The 16023-nt window shown below is 40.6% G+C and overlaps 1 protein-coding gene across 3 annotated transcripts in view; it reads right to left on the minus strand.

The window, feature by feature from the left end:
* Window positions 1-16023, minus strand: part of GRM7 (glutamate metabotropic receptor 7) — a 1016657-nt gene that overhangs the window by 26934 nt on the left and 973700 nt on the right. The window lies entirely within an intron of this gene.

Consider the following 16023-nt stretch of genomic DNA (forward strand, 5'->3'; position numbering starts at 1 on the left):
CCTGTCTATTTTGATTCTATGTAATTTGATCATATCCCCCAATCAGATTCACCTTCTCAAACTGAGGAGCCCTATTCATTTTTAATCTGTCCACTCTGCCTCTTCTTCCTTGCCTCCGTCTCTTTAATCATTTTTAATGATGAACTTGAATCATTCTTATTAAACCACGGTCAAGCTGAAGTATGCCCCAGATGCCTTATTAGAAAGGGATACCTGCCATATCTCATGTTCTATAAACTCTGGGCAGACTCAGCAATCAGGTAACTGCTTTGTCAAATTGCATAATTGATCTCAGAGTCCCTGATACCAACAGAAATGCTTGGGGCCACTTGGAGGAGTTCAGTCTTTGGGAATAATTAGGGAAGATAAATATCTTTTTACCTGAAATCACTTTAAATTCCACAAATATTTGAAGAGAGCCACTTATTTTTCCTGTAAAAATACAAGTACTCAGTTGGCCTCCAAGGTCCTTTCCTGTTCTTAGGTTCTCTGACTAATTTTGCTGATGAAAATGTTTTTAATTTCCTTAAGCAGAGATCAGATGGTAGATTTTTTCTTTTTTTTTAATATAGGTTGTTTGTTTTATCTTAGCAACAAAATGTTAATGGGGGTATTTTCCAATAAATGCCTTTATTTTGCTATCTGCCTTGATTCATACATTTATTCTAATAACAGTGTATACATTAATTGGGAGTTGGAAACATGAGACTCAAGGATAGAGAACAGGCTTCAGTCAGGAAGACTTGGATTCAGATCTTCTCTATAAATCATACTAACGGTATGATCCTAGTGTGACCCTACAACAAGGTCAGATATGCATCAACAGAGGGAGTTTCCTCTGTATAAGGAATGGGAGGGAGGTCCATATACTAATAAAATCACAGGTCTGGACAAAAAACAAAAAGAGAAGTCAGTAAGGTTTGGAATTAAAACTTTAGAATTCTACAAAAGAACTAATTCCTAGTTAACAAGCAAGGAGAAAGGATATTTCTGCTAGTTGGCCATGATTTGACTAGCGTCCATAATATTGTCCTTCAGAAATGTGGAAGACTACTTTTTGGTTTTTCACTTGTTTTTTCTTTTTTTATGTTCAGTGTGGAATTCTCTGGTTCCTCATCTTTGCCTCCTGGAATCTGTCAAGTTCCAACCAAAACCCATCTTCTTCAAAAAGACTTTTTGATCGACTGTAATGTAGTGTCTGTCCTCTGTTGATTATTTTCAATTTATCTTAGATACAATTTGTTTGCATTTTGTCTCCCCTCTTAGACTGTGAGTCCCTTGGGAACACAGACTGTTTTCTTTCATTTTATTTGACTTTTTGTTCAACTAGTTTTTTACCTTTCTTGGTATCCCCAGTGCTTAAAAACACAGTGCTTCACACTTTTGTAGGGACTTAAATGTTTGTTGACTGTTTTCATTGCTACAAGGAGATCTAATTAAAGAAACTCTCTTTACTAATTCAGATCTGTAAATAGCCCCTCTAAAGTCTTCAACAATTTCCTCGACCTTGAGAGGTAAAGTGATTTGCCCACCATCGGGCAGCCAATATGCATTAGATCTTGAACTGGATCTTTCTGACTTCAAGGCTCACTCTCCATCCACTACCCCATACTGCTTCTCATCAAACTTGCTAAGGACAAAGAAAATTCTAACTTCCCTTTGACTGATTTTAAGATAAATATGGATATATATTTAATTAAGTGGAACCATTAATTTTCATTATTATTTCCCTCTAGGCTTCATTGTTGACTTTGCCTACACCCTTCACTCAGGGAGCTCACTCCACCCCTGGACTTAAGAAGTACATTAAAATTTCTACCCTCCTGAAGTCTGCCCTTCTGATTGGCTAGTTCTTCTCAGAACGTTCACTTTAAGGAAGATGCCTAGGTCAGCCAGGTCTTCATTCCTCTCCAGGTTGTACTCCTGTCTGCCCCAGCACCAGCTTGTAGCTATTGTTGTTTAGTCATTTCAGTTGTGTCCAACTATTCGTGAGCCCATTTGGGGTTTTCTTGGCAAAGATACTGGAGTGATTTGCCATTTCCTTTTTACAGATGAGAAAACTGAGGCAAAGGGTTTTAACTGGCTTGCTCAGCTGTCTTTCATTAGAATGTATGCTTCTTGAGATCAGGGACTCTCTTTCTGCTTATATTGAATTTCCAGTGTTTAGCACAGTGCCCAGGATACAGTAAGCACTTAATAAATCCTTGATGACTTTAAAAAACAAGACAAAGCAAAGAGAGACAGAATCTGAATAAGATCCACTTGGGGTATGATAGTTTGAGTATGATAGAGGGGAAAAATATAATCTTGCAGTCTGTGACCCATAGATAAGAAGTTGTTGTGGCTTCACTATCTATCACTGAATCAATTCACTCAACCTCCATCATTTTGTAGTACATGGATGTAGGAAAATAGGGCTCCTATATCACAGTAATAGAAAGAAATCTTCATCCATGCACCTGTGTAGTCTCTAAAGGGGTGTTTCTTACTTGGTAACCTGGAAGGAGATAATTAGGCAGTGTCAGCTTTCCCAATCCAAAAGATGCTACTGTGGTACCAATTTGGTTCCTCCTCCTACCTTTCTGAGCTGGATGACTTTGGCAGAGATGCTCTTGACTAAGAAGTTGTCAGGGCAATGAATAAGCAGATGGCAGGGTTGGAGATATAGGACCACAGGCTACTGACTCCTCTATGAGTTGTCTCCTTGAGACATATAGATTGGTTCCCTGAAGAACTACTGGTTGGATGCACTCTCCTCATTTGTTTCCTTGTCTGCAGATGTGCATAATGTATTCATCTGCCACTGAATATTCATTTTGAGAATTTGGGAACAACATAGACATTCTTTAAAATTCAAGTAGATTAACACTCTTGCCTTTTCCTGTTTACTGTCTGGTTTTGTTTACATATGCAAAGTATGTTGGAGAACTAAAATGCCTCTGGACAATTTAAGCCGTAAATGCTTCCTAAAACTTGCCATCTCCATATAATTAAAGTAAAGCTATCCTGGGAGAAGGAGAAAAGACCCTATTGAGTTTGAAAGATGGTGCATGGGTCTGGTACTAGACTGCTTTCTAGCATTCACATACCTGCTTTAGAGAAGTCCATCATCACCAGATACACACTCATGAGTGATGGAATTTTCAGCCCCACTGATTCTTAGTGACCATTTAATAAGGTAAGGAGCAGGGATATGGCAACATGAAGCAAATCATTGTTTTCAAGTGTTTGGAGGAAAAAGGGCTATGCTAAAAAGGTGTAATATACCCAGATCTTTACCTTAGTTCCTCAGACCACTTTTTGTGTGTATATGCACGATATGTATAAACCTCTTCCCTTCTCAAGCCAAATTCATTTATCTGACAAATTAAACGGTACTGCATAAATCAATAGAGCTGAACCTAGTGTGGGGAGATTGGAGCTTTGTGCCAAGGTACCAAATATAGAGGGCAAAGACAGCACTTAACATTCCTTAAATGTCAGAAGCAACAGAATGTAACATATATTTAGCAAGACCAACTAGTTAAATAGGAAGTTACTGTACGGCAGCCTGTGATAAGCTATTTCTTCACTCCCACCCCACCTTCCAAGAGCATCCTTATGCCGGTATCCTGGAGAATTTTACTCCCCACCCTGGGGTGGTGGGGTCCCTTCCCCTACCAACCCTAGAATTAGGGTACTCTTGTGCTGCTTGCCCCAATCATGGTTTATTGTACATGAATTGTACAATATATACATATACAATGTATGTTTATTGTATAGCACACATGAATACATGTTATGGCTCAGAGTCAGTTACATGTGCTTTCTTGTACATACACATATTTACAATCCAGGTCAAGCTGCTACAATGCTGATCTCTGCCTAGCATTAGCCTGGAGAGAGATTATTTTATTTAGACTGCTTGAGCAATGATGTTAGAATTACTCTAACATAACCACTGAAACACAAAAAAAGGGGAAAGAAGAAATATGTGTTAAACCCCTGTATTCAGAAAGGATTGACCTCAAAATTTTAGCATTGCAAGAGCTGGAAGCCATTTCTCATTTCCATAAAACAAATGAAAGAGATTAATGCATTATTGGATTTTTTTTCCAAGTAGGATGTGAACTGACTGTTTTAAAGATACTTGTTTGTTATTAAAAATAACCTAACTGCCCATTCATTCATTTGTTGTCATTGATATCACTATATTATGACTAGTTTACTTGGCTAAAGCATGGTCTTAAGGATACCAAAGTCATGGGGTCACTTCTCTGTTTGAGAGTCATAGACCATGCACCTCATCCTGACCAGCTGTCTTCAGACTACATGTACTTAATCATAAGAAGGACAAGGGAAAGGAGTACAATTGCCTCCACTGAACAAACACTAAGTATCCTAAACTCAAAAATTTAAAGCAGGATAGAATCTAATCCAATCCCATCATATTAGAGATAAAGACATTTAGACCCAGACATAAGGTGTGGTTTGTTGGAATAAGTGGAAAAGTCAAGATTTGAGGGAAGTTCCCCTAAAAGGAATCCAATGTTCTTCTCTTGTTAAGAGGATACAACAATAATTTAGGTGGAAAATAATGAGGGATTGAACTAGGGTGGTGGCCAGGTACACAGACATAAGGAGAGGACTGAGGATATAAGTCACTTATAGTCAACAAGACTTTTAATTCAGTAGCTGGGGGCAGGAAGGGGAAGAGAAGGCAATGTCCAAAGGGAATTTGAAATCTCTGGCCTGGATTTCTGAGTGTTTGGTGGTACCATCAATGAAAAGAGGAGCAAGTTTGGAGGAGAGAAGAGTTCTTCTCTTTTCATGATGGCCTATGAGTCACCAAGCTCCTTGCAGTGTGAATTGTAGCCCCTTTTTATCAAAAAATAATTTGCACATAAATTTGAGAAGTTTTTTTTTTTCTCCAGGAAGGAGGGTCCTCTTGTTAACAAATGATTTATAGGATCCACTAAATGATGAAATGATGAGCATACATAGAAAACCAATGACAGATGTGAATGAAAAAATGAAGAGTGAAATGAGCAGGACCAAGAGAACATTGTATACAGTAACAGCAGTATTGTTAAATACCCAAATTAACTACAAAGGGTATATGAAGGAAGACATTATCTGCATCCAGAGAAAGAACTGATACATATATAGAATAATTTTACATATATGAGTATGCATATTTGTGTCTAACAGTTGCCATCTCTAGGGAGAAAGAGAAAAAAAAATTCGTAAGAACTTTATTATATATTTAAAAGCAATAGCAACTTATACATGATAGAGCTTCTGTTTCATGTGCAACCATCTTTTTCTTTTTCTATTCCACTATGTTATGGAAATGCTTCTTTTATTTCTTATGGTCAGAATAAAATAGAATTAAAGAAAACAACTGGATTTATTCTGGCATGGTCAACCCAGCACAGTTCAATCTTGTCTTAACAGAAATTGTTGTTAACTCTGGATATTAAACTTCTTTAAGAGAGGAGGAAGAAAGGACATATACCAGCATATGATCAAACATGAAGGGCATATCCATAAATCCAAATATGATTTCATCATTGTGGGTTAGGAACACATCTATAACTCACAGTCAAAGAGATTTGAGTGAGGTACAGAATAGTAACCATATAGAGACCATATACCATATATAGAAAAGTGATCACATAACATTGTCAGAGTTAGGACATGACCTCATCTTTCTGACTCAAAAACCAGATAACTATCCACCGTATCATACTGCCTCTCAAATAGATTAGCCATACGTATCATAAAATGCCTTTCTTCTTTCAAAAGTTGTATCTATTTTTTACGGCTTCATTTCTCAACTCTCTGAGTTACTACATCTAGTACATGCAATTTTTTGGTAGAGGGACTCCATCTCTTTGTGACGCCATTTTGGGTATTCTTGGCAGAGATACTTGAGTGGTTTGCCATTTCCTTCTCCAGCTCATTTTACAGATGAGGAAACTGAGGCCAACAGGGTGAAGTGACTTGCCCAGGGTCATACATCTAGTAAGTGTCTAAGGCCGGATTTGAACTCAGGAGTGTTAGTCTTTCTGACTGCAGACCTTGCACTCTATCCACTGTGCCACCTAGCTGCCCACAGGAATTTCTACCCTCTATTTAAATTAAAATCCATCTACAACTTAGAGTCTTAGGGAATTGCTTTAGGATCAGAGGTCAAGAAACTTGTTCATGGTCACCCAGGTAATGTGAGAGGTGGAATTTCAATCCATGTCTTAACTTACTCCAAAGTTAGAATTCTATCCACCCCATTATATGACCTTTTCCTCTGTCTCTCAGATCTATATGTCCAGTCTTTCCTTCATGAACACTAATTCTACATTTCCAACTATCCGTTAGAACTCTCCACTGAAATTCCTCACTAGTATCGTAAAACTACCTTTTCCAAACTGAACTTACCTTCTTACTTTCCAAACCTGCCCCTGATTCTAATTTCCCTATTTCCATTTCATCTCCCAGGCTTGAGATTTCAAATTCTCTTTTGACGTTCCTTTCTTCTTCTCTTGCACTCTCCTACCCCAGCTAATGAAATGAAAGTCTTACTGATTTTCATTTTTTTCTTTCAGGACCCACCTTCTTTCCTCTTACCTAGCCACCAGCCTAGTTCAGTCCCTCCACATATCTTGCCCAAGTTATTGTATCCTCTTCATAAGCTTCTCTCAGTTCCTCTCCAGTCCACCCTTCACAGCACAGCCAAGGTGATTTTCCTAATGTTGAGATCTGATCACAGCAGTCACTTTTTTCTCTTTTTTCCCCTTTCTTTCCTTTTTTTTTTTATAACATTAAACATCTTTATGGAATAAAATAAGCATTTTCACAACACAGAATAATTTAAAAAAAAAAAAGATGATTGTACATGAAATTGCCAAAAAACTTTCAAAAACCCTTGTTGCCTCCCTACTGGCTTTTTTGATGTTTTCCAACCTATTTGAAAATGAATACACTGTTCAAACATTAAAGTATTTCTCTTGTTGGCTATGATAGTAACCATATCATTAATGCCAGTTGGTTGAGAAAATACATAAAGGCAAAGTGACTCTTGTTGATGTTTGTGGATCTCTTGTAATGCCTTTAGAACCTTGTACACAGGCCTTCATCCTGATCTGTATTTTACCACTGGACCCAGATGGCTCAGGAGAAGAAAGTGAGGTTGGTGACCTTGCACAGCCCTTTCTCACTCAAATCAAAGTCAACTGCAAGTCATATCATCATCTTGATGTCACAGTCCTCTTCAAGAATGAAGGACAAACACAACAACAACCTAAACATTACACATTTTTGACCACAAAAGAATAATCTGTGTAATTGTTTTACCTCTGCTACTAGATTGTAGTCAGCATACTGAAGGGCAGTGGTATACACACACACACAGACACACACACACACACACAGACACTCACACACATCTTGCTTCTACCCACAGAAATATAATTTTATTTTTATAAGGGGGGCAACAATGATCAAAATAAACATACAACATTTTAGTCTGTCAAGACAGACTACTTTCATCCCAAGGACATAGACAATGTACCTATCTGCCTTTTAAAGACCAACCCATATTTTATGGGGGTGGAAGGATACATGAAGAGAAGTGGGACATTTTACCCTAAAGGAGAATAAATCTTTGATTCAGGACTGAGCTTTAGAGAAAGTAAATGGCAAAGCTCCCATTTTATGGAAATAGATGAGTTGCCAGGCAAACATTGTGGAGTACTGCACTTGGTGATTTTGGACAAATCAGTTAATCTTTCAAAACTTTGTTTTCCTCATCAGTAAAATGGGGTGGGGGGAGAGAAGACGGCATAGACTGTATATCCTCCAGCCTCAATCTATGATCTTTCTTTCTCGTTGGTCCTTATCTATTTCTGTAAAGCATATAACAGCCCACTGAATTTTTGAATCCCAGAATCTGAGCTGCCTTATGTTTTATATCTTCCTGAAATTCAACTACATGAACCAAGAATCACTGAGCCTGTCCACTTGGGCAGACTGCATAAATCAGGGCCAGAGTCCTACATTTTCCCAAATAATGTCCATCAAACCAGTTTGCCAGAGTTCTTCAGCTAACCGTGGCTGGAGAAAAAACCTTGGTTTCAGAGCCTGAGGCCTAGGAGGAGATTGATTTCCTTCTTTGTGCTCTCACAGGTTGGTGAGATCCTGGTAATGTGAATGACAAGGAAAAGTAAGGCACCCCAAAATTATAGATAATGAAAATGACTGGTAATCTACAGCTATTACATGTTTGTGAGTGACAGGGTTGAACCCTGCATAAAGCCTCCTCCCTCACTGATGGCAGAGAAAATGGTCCCCATGTGACTTTAGAATAAAAATAACTCTAAGAGCTTGAATGTGCCCTTCTGCCCAGTTAATGAAGAACATCATAGGAATGGTATTTTTGATTTACAATAAAAGAAAATGTAAAGATATAATTTATTTAAAAATGAACATATATACATGTACATATATGCTTAGATATAGATACATAATAGAAGCAGTGTTACATAGTGATACAACATTTATCTTCATGTCTCTCCTGTAACACAGACTGACTGTGTGACCCAGGACAAGTCACAGCCTTTCAACAAACTCAGGCAACTCTCCAACACTTTATAGAAGTTGCCAGTCTGAATTGGGAGAAGCAGTTTCTCATCTACAAGTTCTGCATATCAATGAAATTATAAGTGTACTCCCTATTCCTATGTCATATAAAACTACAATGTGATGACAAGGGATGTGTGTGTGTGTGTGTGTGTGTGTGTGTTTGTAATACAACTCTCAATCTTAGGACACTCTGTTTCAAGTATAAACACATTTTCAGGTGAGAGAAAAACAAAGAGATCTTGCTCTACCTGAGGACAGGTACCCTGGAGGGGGACTATAGAGGCTCAGAGAATACATATTCTGATGAATCATAGGATCAGAGATTTCCAGATAGAAGGGAACTTAGAAGCTGTCTAATCCAATCCTTTCACATTAGAGATAAGGAAACTAAGGTCCAAAGATTGGAATTGACTTACCTAGGGTCACACAAACAGTAAGAGATGTAAATAGTCTCTCCTCCTTCTAGTCTCATGGTCTTTTATATCTGAACAGGTAGCTGCTTAAAATGGAAATAACCTAAGCAGATTTCATGGGATTTGTCCAGCATCAGCAAAAGTTGGCTCCATGTCTGGAGCCATATTTGGAGCTATGGAAGGAGTCACTCTTCTGTCATGTCACTCACTGAATTTTATAGGTCAGTTCAACATAATAGTGGCCACGATCATCTCTCTCAATGCAATGGTTCACCAGTCAGTCAGACCACATATTTTTTATAAGAGTTCTCCAATGGAGAAAGGAAGATGATGATGATGATGATGAAGAACAGGTTAACATACGTGGAATATGAAAACCATATAAATAGTTTTCATTGTAGAAAACAGAAAATTTGGAGAAAATGGAAAACTCTGGGGGTCATACATGTAGGATGAGAAGTTTCTCCATAGGAATTAAACTTTTATGAAAGGTGATAAAGAAAAATATTCAAGGTTTAGAAAGATTGGCCATCCTAAATGGTTATTTGATAAAGAGGCTAGCACTAGGAGAAAAGATAAAGGAAACTTGAGAATTTTGCGTTAATAATAATAACCAATATTTTCATAGCAATTTAAAGTTTGCAAAGCACTTTTATATTATCTCCTTTGAGCCTCATATCTACTCCGTGAGGTAGGTTCGACAGGTATTATCATCCTTGGCTCCTGTTGTATCTCCCTCTGACTGGATTCCTCCTACCAGAACCTGGATTTAAGGAAGGTGCCTAAGGCCATCTTGTCTCAATCCTCCAGGCTATACTCAGGATTTCCTCTACCATTCTTCTCCTTTTTGTCTCTCTTTCTCAATCCTGTTTCAACCTCCTTTTATGTGTATCTTCCTCATTGTGGCCAGCTAGGTGGTATAGTGGATATAGTACCAGGCCTGGAGTTAGGAAGACAGCTGCTTGAATTCAAATCTGGCCTCAGACACGAACTGTGTGAACCTGAGAAAATCCCTTCCCTCTGTTTGCCTCAGTTTCCTCAACTATAAAATGAGCTGGAGAAGGAAATGGCAAAGCACTCCAGTATCTTTGCCAAGAAAACACCAAATGGAGTTACAGTCACACATGACTACAAATGACTTAACAAAAACAACAACTTCCCCATTACAAGGTTGGTTCTTTAACTGTAGAGATTGTCTTTCTTTAACTTGGTATTTCCAGGGCTTAGAGCAATGTCTGGCAAATACTAAGTGTTTAATAAATAAGTGTTTGCTGGCTGACTGACTATTGAACCCATGGGAAAAATAAAAGTGAATCATTTACCATAGTCACATGAGTGCTGAGTATCAGAGTCAGGATCTGAATTCAGGTCTTTCTGACTCAAGTCTAATACTCTGTGCTACACCATGTAATAAAAATAGCTAACATTTGTATTGAGTTTATAAAATGTTTCACAAGTACTGCCTCATTTTATCTTCACAGCAATCTTGTGAGGCAGGTGATATTATTGTCCCCATTTTATAAATTAGGAAACTCAAGCAGACAGAGGTTAAATATCTTACACAGAATCATATGCTAGTAAGTTTCTGAAGCGGGATTTGAACTCTGGTCTTCTATTCTTGCCTCACTATTCAATCTATAACAACTAGTTACCTATCTTTAATAGTCCTGTTAACTAATGGTGGAGTAGAAGCAGAGAACTGCTATAACTCTCCCCCAGAAGCCTCAAAAAACCTGTAAAAAATGACTCTAAACAAATCCTAGAGCAGCACAAGTCACAGAATGAAAGACTGAAGCTAATTTCTGGCCCAAAACAATGTGGAAGGTCCATAGGAAGGGCCTATCTCACTAGCTGGGAGCAGAGTGCAGTTTGGCATTGTCCATACCTGTGGGGACTGAGTGGGAGCAGGCTTTAGGGGACTGAATCACTGGTGGCTGCTGTGGATTCCTGACCTCAACCCACAAATGCTAAAGACAGTTTAAAAGGTCAGTGGGAAGGGTCTCTCTCCTGGCTAAGAGGAGAGTGTGGTCTGGCCCCAGCCTAGGTCAGCCCCAGTCCCCGCCCAGCCCCTGTGTAGTTGCAGCCACAGCTGAAGAGGAAGCTGCTTCTGGAGTCCCCCACTTAACAAAGCTGATAAGTTAAGTAACTGGCTGGGAAAATGAGCAAACAGGGGAAAAGAAACAGACTACAGACTCTTACTTTCTCAGCGAAGGGATATTTTCTTACATCACTGGTGATGAGGAAGATCAAAACATACAGCCAGAAGACAACAAAGCCAAAGTTCCTGCATCCAAATCCTTTAAGAAAATATGAATTGGGGGCGGAGCCAAGATGGCAGAGTAGAAAGAGGCATATACTCTAGCGCTTCCCCCACAGCCCACAAAATACCTGTAAAAAATGACTCTCAACAAATTCTAGAGCAGCAGAAGCCACAGAACAACAGAGTGAAAGAGGTCTCTAGTCAAGGGTAACCTGGAAGGCTGACAAGAAAGGTCTGTCTCATGGGACACCGAACAGAGCAGAGCCTAGCCCTGGCCATGTGGCACTGGGAGGAATAGGACCTGAACAGGCCTCTGGGACAGAATTCCTAGCAGGGAGGGTCCCAGATCCCTCAAACCACAAGCAGTAAAGAAGCTCCAAAGGTCAGTGTTGAAGGGCTTTCCCAGCTGAGTGAGAGGGGAACAGCACTGGCCTCAGGGGGTGGCAGAGGTGACAGCAGCAGTAGGAGGCAGGCAGCTACAGTGGCCAAGGAAGTAGCCTGGGTCCATTGTCCAGGCAGCTCTACTTAAAGCCTCTGGTAGGGAGCATCTCATCTGAACCTCAGCCCTTAGTGATGGCTCCACCCCCCACTCAAAACCCCTGAGGGAATAGAGAAATTGATTTGAACCTCAGCCTTGCACTGGGGAGAGGAGAGGCACTAGGACCCTCCTCTTGACAAAGGATACAGAAGTCAATAAACTGGTTGGGAAAATTCCCAAAAAAAGGGAAAAAAATAAGACCGTAGAAAGTTACTTTCTTGGTGAACAGGTACCTCCTTCCATCCTTTCAGATGAGGAAGAACAAGGCATACTGTCAGAGGAAGCCAAGGCCTCTGCCTCCAGCACCACCAAAATGAATATGAAGTGGTCTCAGGCCATAGAAGAGCTTTAAAAGCGAGTCAGCAGCTTGCTAAAGGAGAACTAAAAAAAAATGCTGAGGAAAATAACACCTTTAAAAAGAGGCTAGGGGGCGGAGCCAAGATGGCGAAGTAGAAAGACGCACATACACATAGCTCCGAACACACAAACCACAGAACGGCTAGAGGGGACCAAGCCAGGGCAAATTCTGCACCCAGAGACCACGGAGTATTGGAGCGAGGGAGATTTCTGCTCCAGAGAGACCTGAGGACCTCTCGCGGGGGGTCCTTCGCGCCGCGGTCTGGGCGCCGGGATGGGAAGCGGAGTGCGGCCCTGCTGCGGCCACGACGCTGAGGGGAGGAGATCCGAGAGGGCTACGGGGACGGGATCTCCAGCGGCCATGCGGGTCCCCCCACCCACAGAGGGACCTGCAAACCTCTCGCAAAAGGTCCATCGTGCTGCAGACGCGGAGCCCAGCCCGGACCTGTGGCGGCGTCGGCGGCCACGGCTCCGAGAGGCACAGATCTGAAAGGGCTCCGGAGGCGGGATCTTCAGCGGCGGCAAGGGCCCCCCCACCAACAGGTGACTGACGGGGGTGGGTGAGAGAGTCTCTTTGGCGGGTTGAGAGGGGAGTGGTGTGCCCCCATGGCTCGGGCCCCCCCCCCCCCGGGAGATAGAAGCTGAGAGGCGGCTGCAGACAGGGACTCCCCAAGCGGGTGGGAGCCTGGATCCATTGTGGAAGGTCTGTGCATAAACCCCCTGAGGGAACTGAGCCAAAGAGGTGGCCCTGCCCTGACCACCTGAACTTAATTCTCACACTGATTAGCAGCCCTGCCCCAGCCAAAAACCCTAAGGCGGGAAGCAGCATTTGAATCTCAGTCCCCAAACGCTGGCTGGGAGGACCAGGAGGCGAGGTGGGTGTGAGGAGAACATTCAGAGGTCAGGTCACTGATTGGGGAGAATGCCCAGAAAAGGCAAAAGAAATAAAACTATTGAAGGGTATTTTCTCGGAGAAAAGACACTTCCTCCCTTCCTTTCTGATGGGGAGGAACAATGCTTGCCATCAGGCAAAGACACAGAAATCGAGGATTCTGTGTCCCAGCCCACCCAATGGGCTCGGGCCATGGAAGAGCTCAAGAGGAATTTTGAAAATCAAGTTAGAGAGGTGGAGGACAGACTGGGAAGGGAAATGAGAGGGATGAGGGAGAAGCATGAAAAGCAGATCAGCTCCCTGCTAAAGGAGAACCAAAAAAATTTTGAAGAAATTGGCACCTTGAGAACCAGCCTAACTCAGTTGGCAAGGGAGGTGCAAGGGGCCAGTGAGGAGAAGAATGCTTTCAAAAGCAGAATTAACCAAATGGAAAAGGAGATTCAAAAGCTCACTGAAGAAAATAGATCTTTCAAAACTGGAATGGTACGGATGGACGCTAAGGACTTTTCGAGAAAGACAGATATCTCAGAACATACCGCGCAGATTCGAAAAATGGAAGATAATGTGAAATATCTTATTGGAAAAACAACTGACCTGGAAAATAGAATCAGGAGAGACAATGTAAAAATTCTGGGACTACCTGAAAACCATGATCAAAAGAAAAGCCTAGACATCATCTTCCATGAAATTATCAAGGAAAACTGCCCTGAGATTCTAGAACCAGAAGGCAAAATAAATATTCAAGGAATCCGCAGAACACCTCATGAAAGAGATCCAAAAAGAGAAACTCCTAGGAGCATTGTGGCCAAACTCCAGAATTCCCAGGTGAAAGAGAAAATATTGCAAGCAGCTAGAAAGAAACAATTCAAGTATTGTGGAAATACAATCAGGATAGCACAAGATCTGGCACCCTCTACATTGAGGGATAGAAGGGAATGGAATAGGATATTCCAGAAGTCAAAGGAACTAGGACTGAAGCCAAGAATCACCTACCCAGCAAAACTGAGTATAATACTTCAGGAGAAAAAATGGTCTTTCAATGAAATAGAAGACTTTCAAATTTTCCTGATGAAAAGACCAGAGCTGGAAAGAAAATTTGACTTTCTAACACAAGAATGAAGAGAACCATGAAAAGGCAAACAGCAAAGAGAAATCATAAGGGACTTACTAAAGTTGAACTGTTTACATTCCTACATGGAAAGACAATATTTATAACTCTTGAAACATTTCAGTATCTGGGCACTGGGTGGGAGTACACACACACACACATGCACACACGCACACATACATAGAGACAGGGTGCACAGAGTGAATTGAAGAGGATGGGATCATATCTTAAAGAAAAAAATGAAATCAAGCAGTGAGAGAGAAATATTGGGAGGAGAAAGGGAGAAGTTACATGGGGCAAATTATCTCTCATAAAAGAGGCAAGCAAAAGACTTATTAGTGGTGGGATAAAGAGGGGAGGCAAGAGAAAAACATAAGGTCTACTCTCATCACATTCCACTAAAGGAAAGAATATAATGCACACTCATTTTGATAGGAAAACCTATCTCATAATACAGGAGAGTGGGGGACAGGGGCACAAGCAGGGTGGGGGGGAGGATGGAGGGGAGGGCATGGGGAGGAGAATGCAATACGAGGTCCACACTCATGGGGAGGGAAAGGACCATAAGAAAATAGAAGTAAAGGGGGACAGGATAGGATGGAGGGAAATATAGTTAGTCCTATACAACACAACTAGTATGGAAATCATTTGCAAAACTAAACAGATATGGCCTATATTGAATTGCCTGTCTTTCAAGGGGAAGGGGTGGAGAGGGAGGGAGCTAAGGAGGTTGGAACTCAAAGTGTTAGGACCAAATGTAATGTTCTTACCACTGGGTAACAAGAAATACAGGTTAAGGGGTCAAGAAAGCTATCTGGTCCTACAGGACAAAAGAGAAGACGGAGACAAGAGCAGGGAGGGAGGATAGAGGAGAGAGCAGATAGGTCACAGGGGCAATTAGAAAGCTCGGGTTTGGGGGGGGGGAGGGGATAAAAGGGGAGAAAATTTGTAACCCAAAATTGTGTGAAAATAAATGTTAAATATTAATAAAAAAAATAAATAAAAATAAAAAATAAAAAAAAATAAAAAGAGGCTAACTCTATTAGAAAAAGAGGTCCAAAAGGCCAATGAGGAGAAGAAGACTTTACAAAGCAGAATTAACCAAATGGAAAAGGAGGGTCAAAAGCTCACTGAAGAAAATTAGTTCTTTAAAAAAGAGAATCGAGTTCAGGGAAACTAATGACTATGAGATAAACCAAGCAGTTAGAAAATAAAATCAAAAGCTTGAAAACATAAAAGATAATGTGAAATATCTCATAGGAAAAACAACTGGCCTGGAAAATAGATCCAGGAGAGGCAATTTAAAAATTATGGGCCTACCTGAAAGCCATGATAAAAAAAAATGCCTAGACATCATCTTTCATGAAATTATCAAGGAAAACTGCTCTGATATTCTAGAACCAGATGGCAAAATAAATATTGAAAGAATAGACTGATCACCTCTGAAAGAGATCCAAAAAAGGAAACTCCTAGGAATATTGTGGCCAAACTTCAGAGTTCCCAGGTCAAGGATAAAATATTACAAGCAGCCAGAAAGAAACAATTCAAGTATTGTGGAAACACAATTAGGATAACACAGGATCTGGCAGCTTCTGCATTAAGGGATCAAAGGGCCTGGAATAGGACATTCCAGAAGTCAAAGGAACTAGGATTAAAACGAAGAATCACTTACCCAGCAAAACTGAATATAATACTTCAAGAGAATAAATGGTCATTCAGTGATATAGAGAACTTTCAAGCATTCATGATGGAAAGACCAGAACTGAATAGAAAATTTGACTTTCAGATACAAGAATCAAGAGAAGCATGAAAACATAAAAATGAAAGAGAAATCAT

The sequence above is a fragment of the Notamacropus eugenii genome, chromosome 3 (assembly GCF_028372415.1).
Source record: "Notamacropus eugenii isolate mMacEug1 chromosome 3, mMacEug1.pri_v2, whole genome shotgun sequence".
NCBI classification, from domain to species: Eukaryota; Metazoa; Chordata; class Mammalia; order Diprotodontia; family Macropodidae; genus Notamacropus; species Notamacropus eugenii.